At 45.6% G+C, this 27,500-nt stretch overlaps 6 non-coding genes and 7 pseudogenes across 6 annotated transcripts; all 13 read right to left on the bottom strand.

The window, feature by feature from the left end:
- Positions 1-1,077: 1,077 nt before the first annotated feature.
- Positions 1,078-1,297, bottom strand: LOC138773569 (U2 spliceosomal RNA; annotated as a pseudogene).
- A 1,488-nt stretch (positions 1,298-2,785) lies between these two features.
- LOC138773129 (U2 spliceosomal RNA) lies at positions 2,786-2,924 on the bottom strand (annotated as a pseudogene).
- A 927-nt stretch (positions 2,925-3,851) lies between these two features.
- On the bottom strand, positions 3,852-4,069 carry LOC138773600 (U2 spliceosomal RNA; annotated as a pseudogene).
- Positions 4,070-9,903: 5,834 nt separating this feature from the next.
- On the bottom strand, positions 9,904-10,091 carry LOC138773500 (U2 spliceosomal RNA). The gene has a single exon (XR_011360150.1). It is a non-coding gene; the product is annotated as a U2 spliceosomal RNA (small nuclear RNA).
- A 1,428-nt stretch (positions 10,092-11,519) lies between these two features.
- Positions 11,520-11,603, bottom strand: LOC138773151 (U2 spliceosomal RNA; annotated as a pseudogene).
- Positions 11,604-12,526: 923 nt separating this feature from the next.
- Positions 12,527-12,717, bottom strand: LOC138773347 (U2 spliceosomal RNA). The gene has a single exon (XR_011360052.1). It is a non-coding gene; the product is annotated as a U2 spliceosomal RNA (small nuclear RNA).
- A 943-nt stretch (positions 12,718-13,660) lies between these two features.
- LOC138773505 (U2 spliceosomal RNA) lies at positions 13,661-13,853 on the bottom strand. The gene has a single exon (XR_011360154.1). It is a non-coding gene; the product is annotated as a U2 spliceosomal RNA (small nuclear RNA).
- A 1,431-nt stretch (positions 13,854-15,284) lies between these two features.
- LOC138773165 (U2 spliceosomal RNA) lies at positions 15,285-15,363 on the bottom strand (annotated as a pseudogene).
- A 923-nt stretch (positions 15,364-16,286) lies between these two features.
- Positions 16,287-16,474, bottom strand: LOC138773507 (U2 spliceosomal RNA). The gene has a single exon (XR_011360156.1). It is a non-coding gene; the product is annotated as a U2 spliceosomal RNA (small nuclear RNA).
- A 2,410-nt stretch (positions 16,475-18,884) lies between these two features.
- On the bottom strand, positions 18,885-19,073 carry LOC138773501 (U2 spliceosomal RNA). The gene has a single exon (XR_011360151.1). It is a non-coding gene; the product is annotated as a U2 spliceosomal RNA (small nuclear RNA).
- A 1,428-nt stretch (positions 19,074-20,501) lies between these two features.
- Positions 20,502-20,585, bottom strand: LOC138773150 (U2 spliceosomal RNA; annotated as a pseudogene).
- A 935-nt stretch (positions 20,586-21,520) lies between these two features.
- Positions 21,521-21,711, bottom strand: LOC138773346 (U2 spliceosomal RNA). Its single transcript, XR_011360051.1, has one exon. It is a non-coding gene; the product is annotated as a U2 spliceosomal RNA (small nuclear RNA).
- Positions 21,712-22,630: 919 nt separating this feature from the next.
- On the bottom strand, positions 22,631-22,868 carry LOC138773622 (U2 spliceosomal RNA; annotated as a pseudogene).
- Between the last annotated feature and the right edge of the window lie 4,632 nt (positions 22,869-27,500).

Here is a 27,500-nt window from a genome sequence, read left to right as displayed (position 1 = left end):
GCCGTGGTTCCATCCATATTGGTTGCATCCATCTTCAAAATATCGCCTCCGCCAGCACACCGAACAGGAACAAAAACACCTCCCTTGGCAAGCAAGTAGGTGGGATCGCTGATCTTAGCCAAAAGGCCGAGAAGCGATGGCCACAACGGTTTCCCGAAAACTCCCCTTCTCGGACACCACGTCCTTCTTGTTAAGGCGAAGCCAGACATACATACATACCCTATTATGCGCTCCACCCTCTCAGATGGCGGACCGGACGTGCTTTCACACTGCATCTCCTATTGCCTAGCACTGCCTCTGTCTTCCTTTCTGCTCTCAAATCTGAATAGCTCCACCCCCCAATCACACTGCGTCTGCTTCCACCTGATGGATGGCAGACATACACGTCTCTGTCTCTGTCTCCGTCTCTGTCTGGCATACATGACATGCAGCTAGCTCTTTGGCTGGCTGTCTCTGTAGCTGGCTGGCTGTCTCTGTGGCTGGCTGCCTAGCTGGCTAGCTTATTATTAGTACCTACCTACCTACCTACCTACCTACCTATCTATCTATCTATCTATCTATCTATCTATCTATCTATCTTATCTAATGTATCTAATCTATCTATCAAAGAACATGGAGGGTGAATTCTCCCAGCTGGAGCCGTAGGCAGGCAGCATCAGCAGGATACATCGGCCATCGGCCACCAGGAAATACAAAGGAAACGGTTTAATAAACGGCACCTACCTTTCCACCTACCTGCTCGGTCGCTTGACCGGCTGCAACTGAGCTGCTTGTTGTGCTGGCAGCTGTGTATAGCAGCAAAGCCTTGATGACATCACGTCCCGCGATGACATCACCAGCACTGGCCCGGCAGCCAAGTTGTAAACAAGTCTGGCAGTTGGTTGCCATGGCAACAGAGGCCAGCAAGTCTTGGACAAACAAACTTTTCGTAGCCACACTCGGGGGCTAATTTTTCGGGGTCGGTCCACCTGCGCACAACACACTCGAGGGAGGGATGTTTCTTGCAACACAGTAGTTTCAGGTGCAGCCGGCTTGTTTCCTTCTTCATTCTTTTGCTCTGTTTTTTGCAAACTCATTAGGGGGTGCACTGAACCTGGAGGCACTGCAATACCAGGTCAATGCCTGGAGAGGACAGAGCAAGCTCTTTTTCCATCTCCCTGTTCTAAAAATCCATTTAATATATGGTCCCCAGATAGGGGACGTATCAGATATTAAACTGATAAGAACAGATTTTTTTTTTTTTTTTTTTTTTTTTTTTTTTTTTTTTTTAAAACCATTCAGAATGGTTAAAAACGATACAAACAGAAAACTGCTTATATCTTCCGATATTACTCCAACCATCTCATCATCATGGTCACTTTTATTCTTTTAAAAAAAACAAACAAACCAAAACAAACTCCATGCCACAGAACATAGCCTCAGGCTCTCATACCTCCCTTGTATGCAAAAAAGGATAATAACCTTATAATAATAATTGATCTTGACCCAGACTTTTCTATTTTCTCTGCAATATCCGGTGGTACACAATAAGTTTCATAAAACCTCCTTCCCTGTCTTTCCAAATGCAAGGCCACTTTTTCGTATAAAGTTGTTAACGGAAACCTCTTATCAATGGATTCTATATGGTCCCAAAGGTGTCGTGAGACTATTGCATAGTCCCTACGTTCCTCTTCCGTGAGGGATCTTACCATTTTTCTTTTCACTTCCGGCTCTACAGGAGCACTCTCCACTTCTGTTGGGACCTTCTCCCTTACTTTTGGCACTCTTCTAACTGCAATGTCCATTTCTTCCTCTTGCTGAGGACTATCCTTGCCTCTACTTATACCCTCCGTCTCTTCCTTACTCTTCCCCTCTTTAGGTGTTCTTTTCACAGAAAGGTCCATCTCTTCCTCCTGCTTCCGGGGACTCTCTTCACCTCTAGTTGCACCTTCAGTTTCCTCCTCCTCTTTTTCCCTACCTCTCTTCTTCTTCGTTGGACACGAAGCATACAAATGTTCCGGGCTACCACACAAATGGCATTTTTTAACCTGCTCACATGTGTCAGCCATGTGCCCCTCCTTCTGACATCTTCCGCACCATAATACTGTACAATGGTCTTTTAAGTGTCCATATCGCTTGCACTTACGGCAGAAGTCTTCCATACCCACGTAAAACAAGTCCCCATTAATCGGGCCAATTTTAAACCTCCCTGGCGGGACACACAATTTCCCGTCCTCCATTACCTTAAATTTGACCGCAAACTTCCTCTTCATGGTCCATAACCCATACTGATTTAGTACCTTCCCTTTCGAGGTGACCACTTCACAATACTTGGACAGAAAGGCAGCAACCTCTTCTTCCGGAACATAAGGGCTGTACATTCGGACTGTAATCAAACGGTCTCTCCTCGGAAAATGGAATAGTATATCAACACCATTTAGTACTACATGCCCTTTCACACATTCAAGCTTACCCTCGAAAAAGCTGAAATCCTCCTCCGAACTCAAAACCAGGTCATAACACCCTCTCTTTGGGAACTCCAGCATCGCCAGTACTTGGTTCCTCTGTATTCCCAACAGCTTGAAGACAAGTTCCTCCACTACGAAAGCAAGACCCAATGCTTTCTTCTCGGGATCTCTCAGGATGAAGCGAACTCCATTACGAATTCTAGCATACACTGGTACTTCTCCATCCGACGATCCATCCTGATTCACAGCTTCCATGATCTCCAACTCCAAGAAAAGGCTCCTCACAGCAACACGCAGCACCTCCCCTGCATATGCAGGTAGGTGTGATCGCTTCCCGTTGCCTGGGGACTAAGCCGCCTGCCAATAGCAACAAGGAGGTAATCCTCCAAGGCCGACAGGTCGGGTACCCCAGGCACCTTCTGACCAGATCTCCTGTAGATACTACACTTGATCTTAGCCAAAAGGCCGAGAAGCGATGGCCACAACGGTTTCCCGAAAACTCCCCTTCTCGGACACCACGTCCTTCTTGTTAAGGCGAAGCCAGACATACATACATACCCTATTATGCGCTCCACCCTCTCAGATGGCGGACCGGACGTGCTTTCACACTGCATCTCCTATTGCCTAGCACTGCCTCTGTCTTCCTTTCTGCTCTCAAATCTGAATAGCTCCACCCCCCAATCACACTGCGTCTGCTTCCACCTGATGGATGGCAGACATACACGTCTCTGTCTCTGTCTCCGTCTCTGTCTGGCATACATGACATGCAGCTAGCTCTTTGGCTGGCTGTCTCTGTAGCTGGCTGGCTGTCTCTGTGGCTGGCTGCCTAGCTGGCTAGCTTATTATTAGTACCTACCTACCTACCTACCTACCTATCTATCTATCTATCTATCTATCTATCTATCTTATCTAATGTATCTAATCTATCTATCAAAGAACATGGAGGGTGAATTCTCCCAGCTGGAGCCGTAGGCAGGCAGCATCAGCAGGATACATCGGCCATCGGCCACCAGGAAATACAAAGGAAACGGTTTAATAAACGGCACCTACCTTTCCACCTACCTGCTCGGTCGCTTGACCGGCTGCAACTGAGCTGCTTGTTGTGCTGGCAGCTGTGTATAGCAGCAAAGCCTTGATGACATCACGTCCCGCGATGACATCACCAGCACTGGCCCGGCAGCCAAGTTGTAAACAAGTCTGGCAGTTGGTTGCCATGGCAACAGAGGCCAGCAAGTCTTGGACAAACAAACTTTTCGTAGCCACACTCGGGGGCTAATTTTTCGGGGTCGGTCCACCTGCGCACAACACACTCGAGGGAGGGATGTTTCTTGCAACACAGTAGTTTCAGGTGCAGCCGGCTTGTTTCCTTCTTCATTCTTTTGCTCTGTTTTTTGCAAACTCATTAGGGGGTGCACTGAACCTGGAGGCACTGCAATACCAGGTCAATGCCTGGAGAGGACAGAGCAAGCTCTTTTTCCATCTCCCTGTTCTAAAAATCCATTTAATATATGGTCCCCAGATAGGGGACGTATCAGATATTAAACTGATAAGAACAGATTTTTTTTTTTTTTTTTTTTTTTTTTTTTTTTTTTTTTAAAACCATTCAGATGGTTAAAAGCGTAAAAAACAGCATAAACTGTTTCAAGCATAAACGCTTCTCCAACCATTTCATCATAATGGTCCTATTGTCATTTTAAACACCAAAAAAAACAGTAATATTACAAAATTATACACCACCTATACACACCTATTTACATACTTATTTACATATACTATACACTTATTTACATATAATCGCATACTAAACTTTTACCAAGAATCTCCACTTCTTAAACTTCCATACTCCCTCACTATCTAAGTCACCACCATGCTGTCTATCCCAAAGATATATTACATACAACCTAGCCAATATCAACCTCAAACATTCATTAACTGACACAAACTTTCTCCTAAACACCCACAAATTCCGCACATCCCATAAACTCTCCATCACACACGCCATAATCAACCACATTATTCTCTCCTTAACCTTACTAGAAGCACCCATACCAAACATTGCCACTCGCCAGTCTACAAAAGTCACACCAGCCAATTCTTTGCACAAACCTCCTACACCTTTCCATACATTATATGCATAATCACAGTCCCACATCATATGCCTCACTGACTCACTTGACCCACAACCATCCCTTGGACACACCTCATACCTAATCAATTCACGCCTCTTCTGTACTTGTCTCACCGGTAAAATATCATGCAAAGCCATCCATACCACATCATGCTGCTTATTTGACATACCCTTCACTCCCATCTTCTTCCAAACTGTCAAAGCCTCATCCGTCCTCAAACCACCAATATTGCACACCAATTCTCCCGCATCTATTCTTCTCATCACTTTCTTCTTTTCCCTAAAGTCACTCACAGGTACACTTAACAAATCAAAATCAATCACAAATTTTTCTACTTTCATATACCATGCTGGACACTTAAAAGCCACAGGCACACTTGCATCCCATTCTATCCATTTTAGCCCATACAACATCCATCCAGCCATATACCGTACCATACATCCAGCCTTATTCCCTTTCCCCAACAACACAATCAAAATTTTAATATAGCTAAGCCCTAAGAAAACCTGAAAATTCGGAAACCCCAATCCCCCATGCACACATGACTTATACACATATTCCCTTTTCAATTTCTCCATTCTACTACCCCACAAAAAAGTAAAACACATTTTCTCCGCCTTTTTCACGTTTCTCACCGCAAACGGAAACACATTCGCACAAAACAACACAATAGGTAAAATAACCGCTTTCACAACCAGCACCTTCCCCACTAAAGTCAGCTCACGCGTCCTCCAAAAATTCAGCTTTCGTTCAATCCGAGTCCCGCACTCATTCCAACTTTCATTCCCTTTCAAATCATCATTAAACTGGATCCCTAAAATTTTGATTGCACCCACTTCGCATTCCACCCCATCCATCCTTACCTCCTTATCCCCAAAACACTTAAAGACACACTTATTCCAATTAACTTTAAACGCAGACGCCCCACAGAAAAAATCTAACCACAATTTTGCCCTGTTCATGCTAGCCATATTATCACTCACCACCACAATATCATCCATATAACCCAGCACCTTCACATTCTTACCAGCACTCCCCGGTATCAATAATCCTCTCATCAGTTTGTCACCCCTTATACCACACAACAAAGGCTCAATCACACTTACAAACAATATCGGGGACATAGGGCAACCTTGCCTGACCCCCGACCTCACTCTCACCTTACTACTCAACACCCCATTTATCAACACCTCGCTTGTCACATCTGCATACAAACTTCTCACTACATCCACAAACTTCTTTGGAAAACCCATTCTCTCCAACACTCTAAACATAAAATCATGCGATACACGATCAAACGCCTTTTCAAAGTCCACAGCCAACACCATACACTTCTGCTTTCTATCCATACTATCACCAAACAAATCCCTCAACAAAAACAAGTTATCAGTCATACTTCTCCCAGGAATCGCACACACCTGATCCACACCAATCACCTGATCAATTACCTCCCGCATACGCCCGCACACAATCTTACTAAAAACCTTATAGTCCGCATTCAACAAAGTAATAGGTCTCCAATTCCCCAAGCACATTTTATCCCCTTTCTTGTATATCAAAACTACCACTCCTTCTTTCATTGAAGCACTCAAAACATCATTTTTCCACATATACTGACACACCTCACACATATCCTTACCCATAATCTCCCATGCCTTCACATACAATTCAATTGGAATCCCATCTTTCCCTGGCGTTTTATTTTTCTTTGCACTCATCACTGCACTTCTTACTTCCTCCTCAGTCAGCTCCTCACACAACAATTCACCATCACTCTCCCTAAGCTTACTCTCCAGACCATTTAGTACCTCACCTACCAAACCCTCATCAATCCACTTGTGTTCATATAATTCACCATAGAAACTTTCCACTTCTCTTATAACCTCTTCACCCACCACACACTCTCCTTCCTTATTAACCACCTTATCCATATCATTCCTCCTCCCACACACTTTCTTAAAGAAAAAACTTGTACATTTCTCATTCATATCCAGATGCTCTACTTTTGACCTATAAATAATCTCTTTACCCTTTTGCTCCATCATTTTCTTCATTTCACTCTTTGCATCCTCCAACAGATCTTTCACCTCCACCCCATTCATACTTAATTTATGCAACCAATCAATCCTCACACTTAACTCTCTATATTTGTTCCTCAAAATAGCCGCCTTTTTATATCCCCATTTCCTAAAAAATTTCTTACACTCACCTTTCATCCAATCCCACCACTCTAAGATACAATCATATTCATGCTTCCTACCCTGCCATCCCCTATAAGCACACTTGAACTCATCCATAGCTTTCATCTCCTCAAGTAACTTAACATTCAGCTTCCATACACCTTTACCACACACTCCTTTTATTCCACATGCAAATACAGCTTTCAAATAATCATGGTCCGAAAACGGAACTGCCTGCTGAAAAAAAGACAAGCATTCCAAATTTTTTGAAGCGAGGATATAATCTATCCTAGATTCCACACCTCCCCTGTCAGCTCTATACGTCGCAGGTGGTGACTTTCCCAATTTACTCACAGCTGCATCAACCAAAAGAAAATCAGCAATCAAGTGATTAACCCTTCGCCCAGTGATATCCAGCCCAGCACCCTCTGTGACACAATTCAAATCTCCCGCCAAAATTACTGGAATTCTCCCTGGCAAAAACAGACACAGTTTTTCAAACAGACTTGCCCTTTCCTCTTTTGCCGTAGGAGCATACACATTACAAATCCTTATCTTACAACCCTTATAAACCACCACCGCCATAACACACCTTCCCACCTCCACCACAATATAACTCTCTAACTTGACTTCCCTACTACCCAACAAAATCCCCACACCATCATTTTTGTTCTTATTAGAACCGGACCAAACATACTGCCCATAAGGCCAGTCCTGGTCCCCCAAAGAGTCCACAATGCCACACTCCTGCAGACAGACAATATCAGCTCCCAGACCTCTGACATAGTCCAGGACTGCAGCTCTTCGGGCCTTAGTTTTTATCTGCCTCACATTCACGGATAGGACATGACATGCAACTTCGGCCACCATGTTTTCACTCGGAGCGCAAGTGGACTATAGACGCCCCATCTCTCTCTCATCCTTCTTCTCCGGGACACCGGCAACCTGATGTAAAGGCCAATGTCCCTACTCCTTCTAAAAAAGGAACATCCGTTGGAATAGTTGACACCGGATAAACAGCGTCCCGACCAGGACTTACATCACCTTCACTAGACGGCGAAAGCAAAACTCTCGCCCTTTTGGGCGCCAAGTCCAGGGCTTCCTCCAAAGGCCTTGTAGAGGAAAAATCCCCCTGGCCACCACCTCCACTTTCCAACTCTGCCGGGCTTTCACTCCAGGAGAGAGTGGGAGTTTCAGGCCCCGTGCCTTCCACCTCCCCCTCTCCTTGCACACTGGCTTCATGAGAGATTTCACTCTCCACCGGGGACACCTCCATCTGCACAGTCTCCTCCACCTCCACACGCTGCTCACTCTGAGGCCTTTCTTGGCCAGAACCCACCACCTCTGCATAACGCCTTCTTGTGCGCAATTCACAATCCTTGAAAACATGACCTTCACCACCACACACATTGCAGACAATTGCGTTTGTACACTGTCCAGCCAAGTGCCCTCCCTGATGACACCGTCCACATTTTGTCTCTGTGGCTTTACAATCCTCTTGCATATGCCCAAAATTCTTACATTTACGACAAAATCTGGGTGCATTGGGAAAGAACAAATATCCTCTGTCCCTTCCAATGGCAAAATTCAAGGGAGGATAGCGAATCCCACCAGGACTCTCTGGGTCTTCATGGAAAATTACGAAAAACTTATATTTTCCCGTCCACAAGGATTCACTGTTTTGGACCCTGTGAGAGAAGCTAACAGCCGCACAATGTCTTCGCAAAAAGGCCACAATGTCTTCCTGTGGTACATGGGGGTTATACATAAAGACCACAAGCGGCACTTCTCCCCTGCTGTATAAAACCGTAAAGGTTAGGCCATCTAAAACGGACTCAGCAGATTTCTCCTGGAGCATGCGGTACAATTGGTGACAATATGCAGCAGCGGTAAAGACCAACACAAAAGTTCCTTTCTTAGGATCTTGTAGGCACAAAATACTTTCGCGCTTTACATTCAGGGTATGATACAAAACATCATTCACCAATACCTTCAAACTGAAGTGCTCCTCCTTCCCGGCTTCCACATCAATCCTGAATCCGTTCTTGACCCGAGGTTCCCCGGTCCCGGCATAGCGCACCTTGACGCCCATGGCTGCGATCGCTCTCTCTAGTCTTCAGCCGCCCCCAATGGGAGCTAAGCTTCCGACACCCTTCAACCAGACCAACACTTGGTCTTAGCCAAAAGGCCGAGAAGCGATGGCCACAACGGTTTCCCGAAAACTCCCCTTCTCGGACACCACGTCCTTCTTGTTAAGGCGAAGCCAGACATACATACATACCCTATTATGCGCTCCACCCTCTCAGATGGCGGACCGGACGTGCTTTCACACTGCATCTCCTATTGCCTAGCACTGCCTCTGTCTTCCTTTCTGCTCTCAAATCTGAATAGCTCCACCCCCCAATCACACTGCGTCTGCTTCCACCTGATGGATGGCAGACATACACGTCTCTGTCTCTGTCTCCGTCTCTGTCTGGCATACATGACATGCAGCTAGCTCTTTGGCTGGCTGTCTCTGTAGCTGGCTGGCTGTCTCTGTGGCTGGCTGCCTAGCTGGCTAGCTTATTATTAGTACCTACCTACCTACCTACCTACCTATCTATCTATCTATCTATCTATCTATCTATCTATCTATCTATCTATCTATCTTATCTAATGTATCTAATCTATCTATCAAAGAACATGGAGGGTGAATTCTCCCAGCTGGAGCCGTAGGCAGGCAGCATCAGCAGGATACATCGGCCATCGGCCACCAGGAAATACAAAGGAAACGGTTTAATAAACGGCACCTACCTTTCCACCTACCTGCTCGGTCGCTTGACCGGCTGCAACTGAGCTGCTTGTTGTGCTGGCAGCTGTGTATAGCAGCAAAGCCTTGATGACATCACGTCCCGCGATGACATCACCAGCACTGGCCCGGCAGCCAAGTTGTAAACAAGTCTGGCAGTTGGTTGCCATGGCAACAGAGGCCAGCAAGTCTTGGACAAACAAACTTTTCGTAGCCACACTCGGGGGCTAATTTTTCGGGGTCGGTCCACCTGCGCACAACACACTCGAGGGAGGGATGTTTCTTGCAACACAGTAGTTTCAGGTGCAGCCGGCTTGTTTCCTTCTTCATTCTTTTGCTCTGTTTTTTGCAAACTCATTAGGGGGTGCACTGAACCTGGAGGCACTGCAATACCAGGTCAATGCCTGGAGAGGACAGAGCAAGCTCTTTTTCCATCTCCCTGTTCTAAAAATCCATTTAATATATGGTCCCCAGATAGGGGACGTATCAGATATTAAACTGATAAGAACAGATTTTTTTTTAAGTTGGCTATCCCACAAAAGGGGATATCAACAATTTTATTCAAAACAAATTATTTACAACATAAAAGAAATTTTAACTAATCAAAAACATAATCAAAAACATAACACAAATCAAGGTCTCATACCGCCTTTGAAAGCAAAATAACACAATAAACGGATCATAACAAAAGATACAGAACTAGACGCCTCTAATCTTCTGATAACACTTGGGGGTACTTTGTAAGTTTCACAAAACCTTTTACCATGCTTTTCTACATGAGACCTGACTGCCTCACTTAAATGGTTGCAGAAAGACTCCCTCTCTAGAGCTTCCACCTGCACCCAAAACTCTTTTGACACACAATCATGATCTTTCCTTTCCTCCTCTGTATAAGGTCTTTCAGACCATGACTTCCCCTCCTCTGTCTCCTTTTTCTTCTCCATTTTTCTCTCTCCCTCCCTGGAAGCCCTCTTGACTGAAGGACCAGGGCTGCCCTCACACTCCGGGACCACCTCCTTCGGGACAATCTCCTCCCTACTCACTTTCCCAGGTGCAGGCTCTTCCTTTTCTTTTTCCCTATTTCTTTTCCTTTTTTTAGGGCAAGAAGCATATAAGTGATCAACACTACCACATAAATTACATGTTTTCTGCTGTTTGCATGTGTCAGGCAAATGTCCCTCCTTCTGACACTTCCCGCACCAAAGCACTGTACAATTATCTTTAACATGTCCATATTTCTTGCATTTCCTGCAGAAGTCGTCCATGCCGGCAAAAAACAGATCTCCGTTGATCCGACCAATCTTAAACCGACCCGGCGGAACATCCAGGCTCCCATCCTTCCGGACTTTAAATTTCACCACAAATTTCCATTTCATGGTCCACAGACCATATTGGTTTAGGACCTTTCCTTTTGGGACGATGTCTTCGCAAAATCTTGATAAATAGTCCGTTATTTCCTCTTCTTCAATATATGGACTGTACATTCTAACAGTCACTACGCGTTCTCTCCTCGGGAAATGAGAAATAATGTCAGTTCCATTTAGCAACACATTTTCCCTCACACATTCCAGCTTACCCATAAGAAAGCTGTGATCCTCCTCCGAGTTCAGCACTAGGTCGTAAACACCTCGTCTGGGAAACTCCAGTAAAGCCAAAATCTGGTTCTTCTTTACTCCAAACAATTTGATCAGAAGTTCCTCCACGATAAAGGCCAGTCCCTTCTCCTTTTTCTCAACATCGTGCAGAATAAACCGGACACCATTCCGTATACGAGCATATGATGGAACCTCTCCGGTGGATGATCCATCCTGGTTTGTAGCCTCCATAGCGTTAGGTCCAAACCAACGACTCCTGAACAGGAAAAAGGACACGCAAGAACACCTCACCTGCTAACCGCAGATAGGTGAGATCGCCTCTCGTTGCCCGGGGACTAATCCGCCTGCCAATAGCAGCATGGAGTCACTTCTCCAAGGCCAACAGGTCGGGTACCCCGGGCACCTTTCAACCAGATCTCCTGTAGATACTACACTTGATCTTAGCCAAAAGGCCGAGAAGCGATGGCCACAACGGTTTCCCGAAAACTCCCCTTCTCGGACACCACGTCCTTCTTGTTAAGGCGAAGCCAGACATACATACATACCCTATTATGCGCTCCACCCTCTCAGATGGCGGACCGGACGTGCTTTCACACTGCATCTCCTATTGCCTAGCACTGCCTCTGTCTTCCTTTCTGCTCTCAAATCTGAATAGCTCCACCCCCCAATCACACTGCGTCTGCTTCCACCTGATGGATGGCAGACATACACGTCTCTGTCTCTGTCTCCGTCTCTGTCTGGCATACATGACATGCAGCTAGCTCTTTGGCTGGCTGTCTCTGTAGCTGGCTGGCTGTCTCTGTGGCTGGCTGCCTAGCTGGCTAGCTTATTATTAGTACCTACCTACCTACCTACCTACCTATCTATCTATCTATCTATCTATCTATCTTATCTAATGTATCTAATCTATCTATCAAAGAACATGGAGGGTGAATTCTCCCAGCTGGAGCCGTAGGCAGGCAGCATCAGCAGGATACATCGGCCATCGGCCACCAGGAAATACAAAGGAAACGGTTTAATAAACGGCACCTACCTTTCCACCTACCTGCTCGGTCGCTTGACCGGCTGCAACTGAGCTGCTTGTTGTGCTGGCAGCTGTGTATAGCAGCAAAGCCTTGATGACATCACGTCCCGCGATGACATCACCAGCACTGGCCCGGCAGCCAAGTTGTAAACAAGTCTGGCAGTTGGTTGCCATGGCAACAGAGGCCAGCAAGTCTTGGACAAACAAACTTTTCGTAGCCACACTCGGGGGCTAATTTTTCGGGGTCGGTCCACCTGCGCACAACACACTCGAGGGAGGGATGTTTCTTGCAACACAGTAGTTTCAGGTGCAGCCGGCTTGTTTCCTTCTTCATTCTTTTGCTCTGTTTTTTGCAAACTCATTAGGGGGTGCACTGAACCTGGAGGCACTGCAATACCAGGTCAATGCCTGGAGAGGACAGAGCAAGCTCTTTTTCCATCTCCCTGTTCTAAAAATCCATTTAATATATGGTCCCCAGATAGGGGACGTATCAGATATTAAACTGATAAGAACAGATACTACACTTGATCTTAGCCAAAAGGCCGAGAAGCGATGGCCACAACGGTTTCCCGAAAACTCCCCTTCTCGGACACCACGTCCTTCTTGTTAAGGCGAAGCCAGACATACATACATACCCTATTATGCGCTCCACCCTCTCAGATGGCGGACCGGACGTGCTTTCACACTGCATCTCCTATTGCCTAGCACTGCCTCTGTCTTCCTTTCTGCTCTCAAATCTGAATAGCTCCACCCCCCAATCACACTGCGTCTGCTTCCACCTGATGGATGGCAGACATACACGTCTCTGTCTCTGTCTCCGTCTCTGTCTGGCATACATGACATGCAGCTAGCTCTTTGGCTGGCTGTCTCTGTAGCTGGCTGGCTGTCTCTGTGGCTGGCTGCCTAGCTGGCTAGCTTATTATTAGTACCTACCTACCTACCTACCTACCTACCTATCTATCTATCTATCTATCTATCTATCTATCTATCTATCTATCTTATCTAATGTATCTAATCTATCTATCAAAGAACATGGAGGGTGAATTCTCCCAGCTGGAGCCGTAGGCAGGCAGCATCAGCAGGATACATCGGCCATCGGCCACCAGGAAATACAAAGGAAACGGTTTAATAAACGGCACCTACCTTTCCACCTACCTGCTCGGTCGCTTGACCGGCTGCAACTGAGCTGCTTGTTGTGCTGGCAGCTGTGTATAGCAGCAAAGCCTTGATGACATCACGTCCCGCGATGACATCACCAGCACTGGCCCGGCAGCCAAGTTGTAAACAAGTCTGGCAGTTGGTTGCCATGGCAACAGAGGCCAGCAAGTCTTGGACAAACAAACTTTTCGTAGCCACACTCGGGGGCTAATTTTTCGGGGTCGGTCCACCTGCGCACAACACACTCGAGGGAGGGATGTTTCTTGCAACACAGTAGTTTCAGGTGCAGCCGGCTTGTTTCCTTCTTCATTCTTTTGCTCTGTTTTTTGCAAACTCATTAGGGGGTGCACTGAACCTGGAGGCACTGCAATACCAGGTCAATGCCTGGAGAGGACAGAGCAAGCTCTTTTTCCATCTCCCTGTTCTAAAAATCCATTTAATATATGGTCCCCAGATAGGGGACGTATCAGATATTAAACTGATAAGAACAGATTTTTTTTTTTTTTAAGTTGGCTATCCCACAAAAGGGGATATCAACAATTTTATTCAAAACAAATTATTTACAACATAAAAGAATTTTAACTAATCAAAACATAATCAAAAACATAACACAAATCAAGGTCTCATACCGCCTTTGAAAGCAAAATAACATAATAAACGGATCATAACAAAAGATACTGAACTTGACTCCTCTAATCTACTAATAATACTTGGGGGCACTTTATAAGTTTCACAAAACCTTTTACCATGTTTTTCCACATGTGACCTGACTGCCTCACTTAAATGATTGCAGAAGGACTCCCTTTCTAGAGCCTCTACCTGCACCCAAAACTCTTTTGTCACACATTCAAGATCTTTCCTTTCCTCCTCTGTATAAGGTCTTCCAGACCCTGACTTTTCTTCCTCTATCTCCTTTTTCTTCTCTTTTTTTCTCTCTCCCTCCCTGGGAGCCCTCTTAACTGAAGGACCAGGGCTGCCCTCCCGCTCTGGGACCACCTCCTTCGGGACAATCTCCTCCCTACTCACTTTCCCAGGTGCAGGCTCATCCTTTTCTTTCTCCCTATTCCTTTTCCTTTTCTTAGGGCAAGAATCATACAAGTGATCAACACTACCACATAGATGACATGTTTTTCGCTGTTTGCACGTGTCAGGCAAATGTCCCTCCTTTTGGCACTTCCCACACCAAAGGACTGTACAATCATCTTTAACATGACCATAGTTCTTGCACTTCCTGCAGAAATCCTCCATGCCTGCATAAAACAGGTCCCCGTTGATCCGACCGATCTTGAACCGACCCGGCGGAACATCCAGGCTCCCATCCTTCCGGACTTTAAATTTCACAACAAATTTCCACTTCATTGTCCATAGTCCATATTGATTTAGGACCTTTCCTTTTGGGGTAACATCTTCACAAAATCTTGATAAATAATCTGTTATTTCTTCTTCTTCAATGTACGGACTGTACATCCTAACAGTCACTATACGTTCTCTCCTCGGAAAATGAGAAATAATGTCAGTTCCATTTAGCAATACATTTTCCCTCACACATTCCAGCTTACCCATAAGAAAGCTGTGATCCTCCTCTGAGCTCAGCACTAGGTCATAAACACCTCGTCTGGGAAACTCCAGTATGGCCAAGATCTGGTTCTTCTTCACTCCGAACAGCTTGATAAGAAGTTCCTCCACGATAAAGGCCAGTCCTTTCTCCTTTTTCCCAGCATCGTGCAAAATAAACCGGACACCATTCCGAATACGGGCATATAATGGTACTTCTCCGGTGGAAGATCCATCCTGGTTTGTAGCCTCCATAGCTTTAGGTCCAAACCAACGACTCCTGAACAGGAAAAAGGACACACAAAAGCACCTCACCTGCTAACCGCAGATAGGTGAGATCGCCTCTCGTTGCCCGGGGACTAATCCGCCTGCCAATTGCTGCATGGAGCCACTTCTCCAAGGCCAACAGGACGGGTACCCCAGGCACCTTCTGACCAGATCTCCTGTAGATACTACACTTGATCTTAGCCAAAAGGCCGAGAAGCGATGGCCACAACGGTTTCCCGAAAACTCCCCTTCTCGGACACCACGTCCTTCTTGTTAAGGCGAAGCCAGACATACATACATACCCTATTATGCGCTCCACCCTCTCAGATGGCGGACCGGACGTGCTTTCACACTGCATCTCCTATTGCCTAGCACTGCCTCTGTCTTCCTTTCTGCTCTCAAATCTGAATAGCTCCACCCCCCAATCACACTGCGTCTGCTTCCACCTGATGGATGGCAGACATACACGTCTCTGTCTCTGTCTCCGTCTCTGTCTGGCATACATGACATGCAGCTAGCTCTTTGGCTGGCTGTCTCTGTAGCTGGCTGGCTGTCTCTGTGGCTGGCTGCCTAGCTGGCTAGCTTATTATTAGTACCTACCTACCTACCTACCTATCTATCTATCTATCTATCTATCTATCTATCTTATCTAATGTATCTAATCTATCTATCAAAGAACATGGAGGGTGAATTCTCCCAGCTGGAGCCGTAGGCAGGCAGCATCAGCAGGATACATCGGCCATCGGCCACCAGGAAATACAAAGGAAACGGTTTAATAAACGGCACCTACCTTTCCACCTACCTGCTCGGTCGCTTGACCGGCTGCAACTGAGCTGCTTGTTGTGCTGGCAGCTGTGTATAGCAGCAAAGCCTTGATGACATCACGTCCCGCGATGACATCACCAGCACTGGCCCGGCAGCCAAGTTGTAAACAAGTCTGGCAGTTGGTTGCCATGGCAACAGAGGCCAGCAAGTCTTGGACAAACAAACTTTTCGTAGCCACACTCGGGGGCTAATTTTTCGGGGTCGGTCCACCTGCGCACAACACACTCGAGGGAGGGATGTTTCTTGCAACACAGTAGTTTCAGGTGCAGCCGGCTTGTTTCCTTCTTCATTCTTTTGCTCTGTTTTTTGCAAACTCATTAGGGGGTGCACTGAACCTGGAGGCACTGCAATACCAGGTCAATGCCTGGAGAGGACAGAGCAAGCTCTTTTTCCATCTCCCTGTTCTAAAAATCCATTTAATATATGGTCCCCAGATAGGGGACGTATCAGATATTAAACTGATAAGAACAGATTTTTTTTTTAAGTTGGCTATCCCACAAAGGGGATATCAACAATTTTATTCAAAAACAAGTTATTTTACAAATAAAAGAATTTTAACTAATCAAATAAACATAACACAAATCAAGGTCTCATACCGCCTTTGAAAGCAAAAAAAACACAATAAACGAATCATAACAAAGGATATTGAACTTGATGCTTCTAGTCTTCTAATAATACCTGGGGGGACTTTATAAGTTTCACAAAACCTTTTAGTATGATTTTCTACATGTGTCCTGACTGCCTCACTTAAATGGTTACAATAAGACTCTCTTTCTAGAGCTTCTACCTGAACCCAAAACTCTTTTGACACACATTCATAGTCTTTTCTTTCCTCCTCTGAAAAAGGTCTTTCAGACCATGACTTTTTATCTTTCCTCTCTCCCTCCCTGGGAGCCCTCTTAACTGAAGGACCCGGGCTGCCCTCCCGCCCTGGGACCACCTCCTTCGGGACAATCTCCTCTCTACTTACTTTCCCAGGTGCAGGCTCATCTTTTTCTTTTTCCCTATTTCTTTTCCTTTTCTTAGGACAAGAAACATATAAGTGGTCAACACTACCACATAAATGACATGCTTTAGGCTGTTTACATGTATCAGGCAAATGTCCCTCCTTTTGGCACTTCCCACACCAAAGAACTTCACAATTTTCTTTGACATGTCCATATTTCTTGCACTTTCTGCAAAAGTCCTCCATGCCTGCATAAAACAGGTCCCCGTTGATCCGACCAATCTTGAACCGACCCGGTGGGACACACAGACTCCCGTCTCCCAGGACTTTAAATTTCACGAGAAACTTCCACTTCATAGTCCATAGTCCATATTGATTTAGAACTTTCCCTTTTGGGGTAACATCTTCGCAAAATCTTGACAGAAAATCCGATATCTCCTCTTCTTCGATATACGGACTGTACATTCTCACAGTCACTATGCGTTCTCTCCTCGGGAAATGAGAAATAACGTCAATTCCATTAAGCAATACATTTTCCCTCACACATTCCAGCTTACCCATAAGAAAGCTGCAATCCTCCTCCGAGTTCAGCACTAGGTCGTAAACACCTCGTCTGGGAAACTCCAAAATAGCCAAGATCTGGTTCTTCTTAACTCCAAACAACTTGATAAGAAGTTCCTCCACGATAAAGGCCAGTCCCTTCTCTTTTTTCCCAGCATCGTGCAGGATAAACCGGACACCATTCCGTATACGGGCATAAGATGGCACTTCTCCGGTGGATGATCCATCCTGGTTTGTAGCCTCCATAGCTCTAGGTCCAAACCAACGACTCCTGAACAGGAAAAAGGACACGCAAGAACACCTCACCTGCTAACCGCAGATAGGTGAGATCGCTTCCCGTTGCCTGGGGACTAAGCCGCCTGCCAATAGCAGCATGGAGGTAAACCTCCAAGGCCGACAGGTCGGGTACCCCAGGCACCTTCTGACCAGATCTCCTGTAGAAACTACACTTGATCTTAGCCAAAAGGCCGAGAAGCGATGGCCACAACGGTTTCCCGAAAACTCCCCTTCTCGGACACCACGTCCTTCTTGTTAAGGCGAAGCCAGACATACATACATACCCTATTATGCGCTCCACCCTCTCAGATGGCGGACCGGACGTGCTTTCACACTGCATCTCCTATTGCCTAGCACTGCCTCTGTCTTCCTTTCTGCTCTCAAATCTGAATAGCTCCACCCCCCAATCACACTGCGTCTGCTTCCACCTGATGGATGGCAGACATACACGTCTCTGTCTCTGTCTCCGTCTCTGTCTGGCATACATGACATGCAGCTAGCTCTTTGGCTGGCTGTCTCTGTAGCTGGCTGGCTGTCTCTGTGGCTGGCTGCCTAGCTGGCTAGCTTATTATTAGTACCTACCTACCTACCTACCTATCTATCTATCTATCTATCTATCTATCTATCTATCTATCTTATCTAATGTATCTAATCTATCTATCAAAGAACATGGAGGGTGAATTCTCCCAGCTGGAGCCGTAGGCAGGCAGCATCAGCAGGATACATCGGCCATCGGCCACCAGGAAATACAAAGGAAACGGTTTAATAAACGGCACCTACCTTTCCACCTACCTGCTCGGTCGCTTGACCGGCTGCAACTGAGCTGCTTGTTGTGCTGGCAGCTGTGTATAGCAGCAAAGCCTTGATGACATCACGTCCCGCGATGACATCACCAGCACTGGCCCGGCAGCCAAGTTGTAAACAAGTCTGGCAGTTGGTTGCCATGGCAACAGAGGCCAGCAAGTCTTGGACAAACAAACTTTTCGTAGCCACACTCGGGGGCTAATTTTTCGGGGTCGGTCCACCTGCGCACAACACACTCGAGGGAGGGATGTTTCTTGCAACACAGTAGTTTCAGGTGCAGCCGGCTTGTTTCCTTCTTCATTCTTTTGCTCTGTTTTTTGCAAACTCATTAGGGGGTGCACTGAACCTGGAGGCACTGCAATACCAGGTCAATGCCTGGAGAGGACAGAGCAAGCTCTTTTTCCATCTCCCTGTTCTAAAAATCCATTTAATATATGGTCCCCAGATAGGGGACGTATCAGATATTAAACTGATAAGAACAGATTTTTTTTTTAAGTTGGCTATCCCACAAAAGGGGATATCAACAATTTTATTCAAAACAAATTATTTACAACATAAAAGAAATTTTAACTAATCAAAAACATAATCAAAAACATAACACAAATCAAGGTCTCATACCGCCTTTGAAAGCAAAATAACACAATAAACGGATCATAACAAAAGATACAGAACTAGACGCCTCTAATCTTCTGATAACACTTGGGGGTACTTTGTAAGTTTCACAAAACCTTTTACCATGCTTTTCTACATGAGACCTGACTGCCTCACTTAAATGGTTGCAGAAAGACTCCCTCTCTAGAGCTTCCACCTGCACCCAAAACTCTTTTGACACACAATCATGATCTTTCCTTTCCTCCTCTGTATAAGGTCTTTCAGACCATGACTTCCCCTCCTCTGTCTCCTTTTTCTTCTCCATTTTTCTCTCTCCCTCCCTGGAAGCCCTCTTGACTGAAGGACCAGGGCTGCCCTCACACTCCGGGACCACCTCCTTCGGGACAATCTCCTCCCTACTCACTTTCCCAGGTGCAGGCTCTTCCTTTTCTTTTTCCCTATTTCTTTTCCTTTTTTTAGGGCAAGAAGCATATAAGTGATCAACACTACCACATAAATTACATGTTTTCTGCTGTTTGCATGTGTCAGGCAAATGTCCCTCCTTCTGACACTTCCCGCACCAAAGCACTGTACAATTATCTTTAACATGTCCATATTTCTTGCATTTCCTGCAGAAGTCGTCCATGCCGGCAAAAAACAGATCTCCGTTGATCCGACCAATCTTAAACCGACCCGGCGGAACATCCAGGCTCCCATCCTTCCGGACTTTAAATTTCACCACAAATTTCCATTTCATGGTCCACAGACCATATTGGTTTAGGACCTTTCCTTTTGGGACGATGTCTTCGCAAAATCTTGATAAATAGTCCGTTATTTCCTCTTCTTCAATATATGGACTGTACATTCTAACAGTCACTACGCGTTCTCTCCTCGGGAAATGAGAAATAATGTCAGTTCCATTTAGCAACACATTTTCCCTCACACATTCCAGCTTACCCATAAGAAAGCTGTGATCCTCCTCCGAGTTCAGCACTAGGTCGTAAACACCTCGTCTGGGAAACTCCAGTAAAGCCAAAATCTGGTTCTTCTTTACTCCAAACAATTTGATCAGAAGTTCCTCCACGATAAAGGCCAGTCCCTTCTCCTTTTTCTCAACATCGTGCAGAATAAACCGGACACCATTCCGTATACGAGCATATGATGGAACCTCTCCGGTGGATGATCCATCCTGGTTTGTAGCCTCCATAGCGTTAGGTCCAAACCAACGACTCCTGAACAGGAAAAAGGACACGCAAGAACACCTCACCTGCTAACCGCAGATAGGTGAGATCGCCTCTCGTTGCCCGGGGACTAATCCGCCTGCCAATAGCAGCATGGAGTCACTTCTCCAAGGCCAACAGGTCGGGTACCCCGGGCACCTTTCAACCAGATCTCCTGTAGATACTACACTTGATCTTAGCCAAAAGGCCGAGAAGCGATGGCCACAACGGTTTCCCGAAAACTCCCCTTCTCGGACACCACGTCCTTCTTGTTAAGGCGAAGCCAGACATACATACATACCCTATTATGCGCTCCACCCTCTCAGATGGCGGACCGGACGTGCTTTCACACTGCATCTCCTATTGCCTAGCACTGCCTCTGTCTTCCTTTCTGCTCTCAAATCTGAATAGCTCCACCCCCCAATCACACTGCGTCTGCTTCCACCTGATGGATGGCAGACATACACGTCTCTGTCTCTGTCTCCGTCTCTGTCTGGCATACATGACATGCAGCTAGCTCTTTGGCTGGCTGTCTCTGTAGCTGGCTGGCTGTCTCTGTGGCTGGCTGCCTAGCTGGCTAGCTTATTATTAGTACCTACCTACCTACCTACCTACCTATCTATCTATCTATCTATCTATCTATCTATCTATCTATCTTATCTAATGTATCTAATCTATCTATCAAAGAACATGGAGGGTGAATTCTCCCAGCTGGAGCCGTAGGCAGGCAGCATCAGCAGGATACATCGGCCATCGGCCACCAGGAAATACAAAGGAAACGGTTTAATAAACGGCACCTACCTTTCCACCTACCTGCTCGGTCGCTTGACCGGCTGCAACTGAGCTGCTTGTTGTGCTGGCAGCTGTGTATAGCAGCAAAGCCTTGATGACATCACGTCCCGCGATGACATCACCAGCACTGGCCCGGCAGCCAAGTTGTAAACAAGTCTGGCAGTTGGTTGCCATGGCAACAGAGGCCAGCAAGTCTTGGACAAACAAACTTTTCGTAGCCACACTCGGGGGCTAATTTTTCGGGGTCGGTCCACCTGCGCACAACACACTCGAGGGAGGGATGTTTCTTGCAACACAGTAGTTTCAGGTGCAGCCGGCTTGTTTCCTTCTTCATTCTTTTGCTCTGTTTTTTGCAAACTCATTAGGGGGTGCACTGAACCTGGAGGCACTGCAATACCAGGTCAATGCCTGGAGAGGACAGAGCAAGCTCTTTTTCCATCTCCCTGTTCTAAAAATCCATTTAATATATGGTCCCCAGATAGGGGACGTATCAGATATTAAACTGATAAGAACAGATACTACACTTGATCTTAGCCAAAAGGCCGAGAAGCGATGGCCACAACGGTTTCCCGAAAACTCCCCTTCTCGGACACCACGTCCTTCTTGTTAAGGCGAAGCCAGACATACATACATACCCTATTATGCGCTCCACCCTCTCAGATGGCGGACCGGACGTGCTTTCACACTGCATCTCCTATTGCCTAGCACTGCCTCTGTCTTCCTTTCTGCTCTCAAATCTGAATAGCTCCACCCCCCAATCACACTGCGTCTGCTTCCACCTGATGGATGGCAGACATACACGTCTCTGTCTCTGTCTCCGTCTCTGTCTGGCATACATGACATGCAGCTAGCTCTTTGGCTGGCTGTCTCTGTAGCTGGCTGGCTGTCTCTGTGGCTGGCTGCCTAGCTGGCTAGCTTATTATTAGTACCTACCTACCTACCTACCTACCTATCTATCTATCTATCTATCTATCTTATCTAATGTATCTAATCTATCTATCAAAGAACATGGAGGGTGAATTCTCCCAGCTGGAGCCGTAGGCAGGCAGCATCAGCAGGATACATCGGCCATCGGCCACCAGGAAATACAAAGGAAACGGTTTAATAAACGGCACCTACCTTTCCACCTACCTGCTCGGTCGCTTGACCGGCTGCAACTGAGCTGCTTGTTGTGCTGGCAGCTGTGTATAGCAGCAAAGCCTTGATGACATCACGTCCCGCGATGACATCACCAGCACTGGCCCGGCAGCCAAGTTGTAAACAAGTCTGGCAGTTGGTTGCCATGGCAACAGAGGCCAGCAAGTCTTGGACAAACAAACTTTTCGTAGCCACACTCGGGGGCTAATTTTTCGGGGTCGGTCCACCTGCGCACAACACACTCGAGGGAGGGATGTTTCTTGCAACACAGTAGTTTCAGGTGCAGCCGGCTTGTTTCCTTCTTCATTCTTTTGCTCTGTTTTTTGCAAACTCATTAGGGGGTGCACTGAACCTGGAGGCACTGCAATACCAGGTCAATGCCTGGAGAGGACAGAGCAAGCTCTTTTTCCATCTCCCTGTTCTAAAAATCCATTTAATATATGGTCCCCAGATAGGGGACGTATCAGATATTAAACTGATAATAACAGATTTTTTTTTTTTTTTTAAGTTGGCTACCCCTTACAACGGGGGCTTTCTTTATTTAAGTCAACAAATTATTACAAAAACAAAGTATTTTTACAAGGATAAAAATGTACAATAAAATACAATTTTTCCAATAAAATACAATTGTTTTGCATAAAAACACATAAAATTCATATTAAAAGGGACTTGGTGGACTTATATCACAGAGCTCCATTCACTTAAAAACCATTTTTCTTGCTAAAACAGGGAAATGCTTTCTGTCCAATAAATAATAATAATACATCTCATTAAGACAAATGGTTAAAATGTCCTTCACAGATAAAACCTCATGTTTGTATAATAAAATATTCCTGGCCTTCCACAGAGCTGCCTTCACACAGTTTATAGTCTTCCATGCCATGATTTCTTGAGTCCTTGTTGGGCATTCCAAGCAACCATAAAAACAGCAGCGTGATTCAGTTCTTTAAGTCCAGTAATTCTTTTTATCAGAGGGGATATTTTAGTCCATACGTGTTGCGTGTAAAAACAAGTCCAAAACAGATGGTGCACGGTCTCTGCTTCCTGGCAGCCTCCCCTCGGACAGATCGCTGAGTTGTTAAACCTCTTCGGTGCTGGAATGCCCGGCATGGAAGACACTCGTGGATGCAGCTCCAGGCCAGGTCTTTCTGTGGATTAAAATATAATTAGCATTGGCCATTTCCCATATTTTTTTACATTTTTCTTCATTAAAATTTTTAATAGGAGCAATAAAACCACTTTCCTTCACAGCCTTTAAAATCTTTTTACTGTTTGTCAAGTTTTGAGTGCTTTTCCCCTTCAGACCATAAAAACTAACTGTTGTCTCTAAAATCTTATAATGCTTGGGTAGATTAAAAAGCGTACGGGGAAGTTAAAATGGTTGAAAACCACCCGTTTCTCCTCATAAAATACCCAGTATTAAAAACGTATAAAATAAGACCAGTAGTTCTCTTTGGACAGGGAGTTAAAAACACATGCTAAAAAACTTGATTAAAAGAAAGGCTTTAAAATCAGGAAAGTCCTTACCACCCATCTTCTTAGGTTTACATACAGTTTCTCTTTTTAGCTTTTCCATCTTGGAGCTCCATAAAAAGGTAAAACAAGCTTTGGTTATTTTTTAAGAACACTTCTGGAGGGGGAAACACCATACTTAATACAATAAAAGAGGTAAAATCACCATTTTGGTAATTAAAACCCTCCCCTCCATCGTCAGCTTTCTCATATTCCACATACATAGCTTTTGGTTTACTTTTGCGCCACCAAGTCCCAGCTACTAAAACCATTGTTTGACTCATTGAAGGAGACACCTAAAATCTGCACAGTATCGGACACCGGAACAGGAATGTCTCTTAAAACCATTCCACTTATATTTAAAATGCTGCTTTTGTTTAAATTAACTTTAAAACCGGAGGCACAAGAAAAAAACTGGATCTGCTTCAAAGTTTTTTGAAGCGATGGGGCGTCCCTGCAAAGCACCGTGACAATCATCCATGTACCCCACTGCTTTGGCCTCGGTCCCCCTCCTCCCGGCAGGGGGACTCCGTGAATCTGTTTGGTCTCTCCGAATGGCACACATTAGAGGCTCTAAGGCGCAGATGAAAAGCAGTGGGGACAAGGGACACCCCTGCTTCACTCCGGATTTTAAAAGAATGTTCCGTGTCTTAAAACCATTTACTAAAATTTTACTTGTGGGCAGCTTGATAAAACGCTTTAAGAGATAATAAAAAACCCTCCGGTATACCCATTTTTTCTAAAACCTTAAAAAGATAAAAATGCGATACCCTGTCAAATGCCTTTTCGAAGTCTATGGATAAAACGGCAAGTTGTCCTTTTCTTGACTGGGTATCGCTGATCACGTCCTTAATAAGGTTTAAAATGTCCCAGATGCTTCTCCCGGGTAACCCCACAGACCTGATTGCAATGGATTAGCTTGTCGATCACGGCCTTCAGACAGAGACGGTTGCACACAGTTTGGCCATGATCTTGTAGTCCGTTCAGAAGGGTGATTGGTCTCCAATGTCCTCAAACTCGACCTGTCTCCCTTCTTGAAGAGGAGGGAGACATTCACCCTTCTTCCACGACCCCGGGAGAGCTTGAACTAAAAACATCGGTTAGAGATTAAAAGGTCCGTGCCTTTAAAATCCGTACAAAGTCACGTAAATTCCTATGGTATACCGTCGGGCCCCAGGTTACCTTACCTGTCTTAAAACTTTTACAGTCTCTAAAACCACTCCTGCTCCGTATGTTCTGTAATAAAAGGGACTGGGAGACAGGGTCCTAAAAACATGTGATCATCCTCCAATGAGTCATTTAAAAAACATTCATCAATGTTTTTGTGTTAAAAAGATCCGCATAAAATTCATACACTTTTTGTTAAAATACCCTGTACATCCTTTTTCATCATCATATTGTCAATTAAAACTTTCTTTTCGTAACTTTCTTTAACGTACCGTGGAAGCAGGTTCTTTCGCTTCCAGATGTTATTTAGAACGGAATATCAGTTCTTTCCTTTCTGCGCATGCACTGAAGAATCTCTTTCTTATATCAATGATCTCTTTTTCTACTTCAATACGTGATCTCTGAACTTGTTACAGGTTTTGCAGGCGAGTATTTAAAATGTTAAAAAATGCACGCTTTCCTCCTTAGCTTTGAATCCACGCCTATAAAAAATTCTTTTATCTTTAATTTCATTTTTTCCCACCAACACTGATGGGAATGTTGGTATTTCTTACTCTCTGCAATCTCTTATAAAAAGTGATAAAATCAGATAAAACCTGCGGATCTTCTAAAATGGAGCGTTTTAATTTCCAGGCATGCCTTACCAGTTCTCCTGTAAATCGCTTTTTCACTTTAAAAACTCATAGCTTGTGATCTGAAAAATATTCGTAAAAAGATCACATTTAAAAGGCATATCTTGGAGAGAGCAGAAATAAAATCAATTCTAGATTTGCAATTGACGTTACCCCTGTAAACGCCGGCTTCCTCAGGTGAAATTCATATACATTTCTTAAAAACATCGGTGATTTAAAATCTAAAACATATTCTTAAGCATGGAAGCGGTCTTATCATAGTTTCTCCACTGAGGTTGAAAGCGGCGTTCCCCCCTTAAAATACGTTAAATCACCTGCTAAAACAGAGGTTCGGAAATCGTTAATAAAAAGCGGTGAAAACTTCTAGCATTCCTAGCTCTTTCATTTTTTTCAGAGAACCATAAAGTTTAAAAAACTGGACATTTAATACCGATTGATAAAAGCTTTCAGTAAAATTCTGCCTGGGTAAAATTCAATAAAAGAATCAATTAAAACGTTCCTTTAAAAAGTATATGGCGACCCCTGCGGATCTGGATTCGTGATCCAGAACCAGAGTGACGGACCGGCACTCCGATTCGTCTTCATATTTCTTATCGTCATGCAATGCGGAATGCTGCACTCCTGCAGGAAGAAGACTGGTAAGCTAGCAAAACCGTCAGATATTAAAAAGGGCCAACCCTTCCACATTTTGCCTGTATACTTCTTACGTTAAGTGAGAGACCGGACTAACTCATCCATTGGAGAGTGTTAAGGAAATCATCTCGCAACAGCTACAATTCTCCGGCTACACCCAGAGACACCACTACGAGCTCTCATATCCCCCACGTCCGAGTCTACTGTCACATGGACGATGCCGGGATGACTGCCGTCGCGCAAGGAACTCCCCGGACCCCAGGCAGCATTATGGGCTCACAGTGTCACCCCATAAGAACATACGGGCAGCACGGTGTGGTTGGGTTCCCATACTCACTTATTTTCCGCATATCCCCCTCCGCAGGGGTGTATGTTTTCTTATTGACGGTTTCCGGCACCTCAAGATTGTGACCCCTGTAGGCCTCCTCCTTGCAGAGAGGGGCGGGTGTGCCCCCCCGGCGTGGGGCCTTTGGAGGAGCGTTCACTTTGGTTTCCCCACAACGGTGATTACGTTCCATCGGCTCCTCCTGCACCACCCCTCCGAGGTGAGCCGGACGCTCGAGCCCGTGCGCCGCTTACCGTGGCCTCACCAAACCGGGGTCATTTTCCACCCCCCTGGGGGCACGCCTGTACCGAGGCTGTTGGGCCTATAGATGCCTGCGCCAGTCGTCCCACCTTCCACCCCATTTCCTGGGAGGCCTACTTCCTGCCACCAGCTCTCTTTTTCCCCGTCCTCGTGGCCCTTAGGGCCTCTCTGGCCGATCTCTCTAGGGGAGTCACTGATGTGTCCATTGCATCATCCCGTCTCCGGCTCTTGTGGGGGGCACTGTTGGGTCTCTGGTTGCCCAGCCTGGTGTCCTGTCTAGGCTTGGTTGCCCTGGCTGCTCCGTCTTTCTCGGGTCTTTTTGGGACAGTTGCATACAGGTGACTGCGTGTTGTGGGCAAAATTACATCTGGCTCCTTGACGGCACTCTTGTGTTTCATGTTCGGAAAAGCTGCCAGCATTTCTTGCATTTACTGTCACAGCTGTTCTTGTATGAGTTGCCCAATTTTGTTGACTGCCCTGCAGAAGCATGATTCCCGCAAAGGTAGAGGTCGCCACACCTGTTGTTCAATTTAAACGTGCTGGTGGTAATCTCACTCCCCCTACAAAGTTGGGTCGTTAAATGCACGTAACTAAAAACCCCCGCCATTTTGAGGTCCAAATACTCAAACTCGTTCATAATCGTCCCCTGACACTTCACGCTCTTAAAGTAGGCTGC

This window comes from Dendropsophus ebraccatus, chromosome 14 (genome assembly GCF_027789765.1).
Source record: "Dendropsophus ebraccatus isolate aDenEbr1 chromosome 14, aDenEbr1.pat, whole genome shotgun sequence".
NCBI classification, from domain to species: Eukaryota; Metazoa; Chordata; class Amphibia; order Anura; family Hylidae; genus Dendropsophus; species Dendropsophus ebraccatus.
This window is presented reverse-complemented; position numbering and strand designations above follow the sequence as displayed.